Source organism: Phocoena sinus, chromosome 17 (assembly GCF_008692025.1).
Source record: "Phocoena sinus isolate mPhoSin1 chromosome 17, mPhoSin1.pri, whole genome shotgun sequence".
Taxonomy (NCBI): domain Eukaryota; kingdom Metazoa; phylum Chordata; class Mammalia; order Artiodactyla; family Phocoenidae; genus Phocoena; species Phocoena sinus.
Window position 1 is genome coordinate 6,282,104 of NC_045779.1, and position 4,805 is coordinate 6,286,908.

Sequence of the window (4,805 nt, forward strand, 5' to 3'; positions counted from 1 at the left end):
TGTGGTGCACTTCCCGCTAGTACAAGCTAGCAGCAGCACGAATCATGCTCTCTGCGCCGTGAGCTTTGGCACTCTATACTGTCCTCTAAACGAGCACATGCTCTCCCAAATTAAATCTACTCTGCTAAATGCGGTATTTATTGCTTGGCCGCTAAGATATTTGTGTTTGGAAATAATTTTTACTTATAATGGCTGAAAAACGTATGCATGTTGTAGTGTTGAATTATGCAAACAATCAAAGTTAGAGCACCACCATGGATGCTGAGATGGAAATTTTAAACAGTTGCTTAAAGTATTTTTTAGAAAATGTTGAGGATATAGAATGTGTGGTAGCCACCTTCTTAGATGGGTTAGTTTCCTGTGGCTGTTATAAAAAAAAAAATACTGCAAACTTGGTGGCTTAAAACAGAAATGTATGTGTTCATTGTTCTGGACGCCAGAAGTCTGAAATATATCATTGGGTCAAAGCCAAGGTGTTGGCAGGGCCATGCTTCCTTTGGAGGCTCTTGGGGAGAATACGCTCCTGGCCTCTTCCAGTTTCTAGTGGTTCCTGGCTTTCTTTGGCTTGGGGCCACATTTTCAAATCTGTCTCCGCTCCATACTTACATTACCTTCTCCTCTGTACGTCTGTGAAAATTCCCTCTGCCACTCTCTTGTAAGGACATTTGTGATGACATTTAGTAGTGTCATCCACTTGGAATGTGCAGAATAGTTTTCCCATCTCAGGATTCTTAACTTAATCACGTCTGCGAAGACTTTGCCATACGCGATAACATTCACAGGTTCCAGGAATTAGGGCTTCCTAACTTTTGGTGGGGGACAAGATTCTGACACCAATCACTATGTGTGGTTTCTTCCTGCACCGAGCAATTCTCAGACACCAGCTGGGTGTCCTACAATTCAACTCAATTCTGCAATTATGGACCTAGAGGTAGTGTCAGATCCCACAGGTTAAGAGCTCAGTCGTACAAGATTCCCTCCCCCACCACTGCCCCAACTTCAGAGGCTATTTGCAAATCCTCGTTGTCATCTGTGCTTCTGACCAACTAGTTATAGATTGAGAGTTCCAACAACCCCTTCCTTGGGTTCAATTAATTTGCAAGAGTGCTTCACAGAACTCAGAGAAATATTTTCCTTATTAGATCACCAGTTTATTATAAAAGGGTTTAGCTCATGAACGGCCAGATGTAAGAGATGCATAGGGCAAGATATGGAGAAAGGAATGTGGAGCTTCCGTGCTCTCTGAGCAGGCCACTCTCCCCACAAATCCATGTGTTCACCACCCGGAGGCTCTCCGAACCCTGTCCTTTGGGGGTTTTGTGGAGGCTTCGTTACATAGTTGTGATTGATTAAAACACTGGCCACTGGTAACTGAACTCGATCTTCTGCCCCTGTCCCCTCCCTGGAGGTGAGACTGAAAATTCCAATCCTCTAATCCCGTGGTTGTTTCCTCTGGTGACCAGCCCTCATCCTTAGGTTACCTTGGGGCTTTCCAAAGGTCACTGCACGGACATAACCAAAGACGTCTTTATGGCTCTTCTTAGGAAGTTCCAAGGGTTTTAGGAGCTCTGTGCCAAGAATAGGGATAAAGACCAAATATACGTTCTGATTATAAATCACAGTTCATGGACAGGGGCACGATTCTTTCTGCCACAGTGGCCCCAGTAAACCCTATCTCCTGGTGCTCACAGCCTTGTCTAGTTCTCGCGCATATTGACTAGGGTTGGGCGACGTGACCAATAACATAGAGCGGAAGTGATGATGTCCCTTCCGAGATTAGGTTATAAAAGACTGCAGCTTCCATCTCAGGTGTCCTCTCTCTCCCCGCCCCCAAACCCTACCCCTAATCACTCATCATTCTGGAGGAATCGAGCTGTCAGGTCTTGAAGACAATCAGACAGCCCTTGGGAGAGGCTCTCGTGGTGAGGAAATAAAACTTCCAGCCAACAGTCAGGGGGGAACCGTGGATTCCAGCTTTAACACGTGAGCGAGCGTCCTTGGAAACAGACCTTCCAGACGCAGTTAAGGCTTCAGACCACTGCATCCCAAGGCGACTACTTGACTGCCACTTCCTGAGAGACCCTGAGACAGGACCACCCACACTGCTCCCACATTCCTGACCCTCAGAAACCATGAGATAATAAATGCTGTTTTAAGCCACTAAAATTTGAGGTTAATTTGTCAAGCAGCAATAGATAACTAATACAGAAAGTAGATTGGTGTGCAGCTAGGGATTGGTGGAAATCCACTGATATTGTGAGGGGCCTCATAAATACCCCTACAGTCTGTATTACTGTCCAAAAATTGTATAAAAGATAGAAGAGTTACCGTAGGAAACCTGCCATGAAAACGTGGAATTTTAAAGAACAAAAAGAACAATTGCCAGGCTTCCCTGGTAGCACAGTGGTTAAGAATCCACCTGCCAATGCATGGTACACGGGTTCGAGCCCTGGTCCGGGAAGATCCCACATGCCATGGAGCAACTAAGCCCATGTGCTGCAATTACTGAGCCTGCGCTCTAGAGCCTGCAAGCCACAGCTACTGAGCCCACGTGCCACAACTACTGAAGCCCACGGGCCCTAGAGCCCGTGCTCTGCAACAAGAGAACTTGAGAAAAAGTTGTATTTTGTTTAATGTCAATCAGAGCAACTTGATTGACAGTGCCATTAGATTGTCTGTATTGTTAATACTTTCTGCTTCCTTGACCTATGGATTTTTGACAGAGGGGTGCTGAAGTCTCCAACTATAACAGTGTCCCCAAAGCCACTATAACAGTGGCTTTGTCTATTTCTTCTTTTTTAAAAAAATCAGCCTTTACCTTGTGTATTTTGATACTCTTGTTAGCCACATACATGCTTAGGATAATTATATCTTCTTGGATAATTATATAACCTCTGTAGCATTATGTAATGCTCCTTTATATTTAAGATAATTTTCCTCGTTCTGAAGTTTTGCGTTTGTTCTTTGTATATTTCCTCTTTTATGCCTTCTCAATTTTTAATGAAAATTTTTTATATAATCCCATTTTATCTTCTCTCTCAGTACATCAATTACACTTCTTTTTTAACATTTTCTTAAGGGCTATCCTAGAGTTTGAAATATACATTTTAAATTAATCTAGAGTTTGAAATATACATTTTAAATTAATCTGAGTTCACTTTCAAATAACACTACCCTGCTTCATGTGTGGTGCAGGTCTCTTATGACAGAATTCTGAACTCCCCACTTTGACATTTCTATCATGCATTTCACTTATCCATATGGTCGAATGACCCAATTGTTGTTACCATCATTAAACAGTTATATTTTATATCAAATAAGAATAAGGAAAATAACATACTTTATTCCTCCTCCAGGACTCAGCCTTTCTTTGTGTGTATACAAGTTTCCAACCTATATCATTTTCCTTCTGTCTGAAGAATTTAACATTTCTTGAAAGGCAGGTCTGCAAGCAATGAATTCCTACAGTTTTTGTTTGTTTGAGAAAGCCTTTATTTCTCCTTCACTTTTTTTTTTTTTTTTTTGGCTGAGCCACATGGCTTGTGGGATCTTAGTTCCACGACCAGAGATAGAACCTGGGCCCCCTGTAGTGGAAGCACAGAGTCCTAACCACTGGACCACCAGGGAATTCCGTCTCCTTCACTTTTTTTTTTTCCTCTTTTTTTTTCTCTCTTTTTTTTCTCTCCTTCACTTTTGAAGGATAATTTCTCCGAATATAAAATTCTGGGTTGGTGGTTCGTTTTTCTTTTTTAATACTTTAACTATTTCAGTCCACTCTCCTCTTGTTTCATGGTTTCTGACAAGAAGTCTGATGTAATTCTTATCCTTGCTCCTTTATAGGCAAGCTGCTTTGTTTTTCTTTCTGGCTTCTTTCAAGATTTTCTTTATTTAAAATTTTTTTCTGTAGTTTAAATATAATGTGTTGAGGTGTTTTTGTTTTTATATTTGTTCTGCTTGGTGTTTTCTGAGCTTCCTGGATTTGTAGTTTGGTCTTAGTGAATAATTCTGGAAAAAATTTGAGTCATTTTTACTTTAAATGTTTCTCCTGCTCCTTCCTCTCTGTCTTCTCCTTCTAGTATTCCCATTATGTGTATGTTACAACTCTTGATATTTCCTACAGTTTTTGGATATTTTGTTCTTTTTCTTTTTGAATTTCAGTTTGGGAAGCTTCTAGTGACTTATCTTAAGCTCACTGATTCCCTCTTCAGCCATGTTATGTCTACTGACGAGTCCACCAAAAGCATTTTTCATTTCTGTTGCAGGGTTTTTGCTTTCTAGCCTAACCTTTTGTTTCTTTCTTGAAGTTTCCATGTCTCTGCTTACATTACTCATCTCTTCTTGCATGTTGTCCACTTTTTCCATTAGAACTCTTAGCGTATTTTCATAGTTATTTAAAATTCCCAGTCTGATAATTCCAAAATTTCTACCATATCTAAATCTGGTTCTGATGTTTATCCTCCCTCTTTAGACTGTGTTTTTGCCTTTTATCATGCCTTGTAATTTTTTTTAAAACCTAGATATAATGCACTGGATAAAAGGAATTGAGGTAAAGAGGCCCTTAGTGTGAGGATTTATGTCAATCTGGTTAGGAGTTGGGCTGTGCTTAATGTCTATCGTAGGTATAGGTGCCAGAGGTTTAAAATTGCTCTAGCATCCTAATTTTTGTCTCCCTTCTTGACTTTGGGCTTTCCTATGTACTCCTTCTTGGAGACTGTGTCTTTCAGCTCTTTTAGCTGTAACTCACTGTTATTATAATAGAGCCATGTCAGTGTGGTGGTAAGGTATGGGGGACAGGGTAGCGTTCT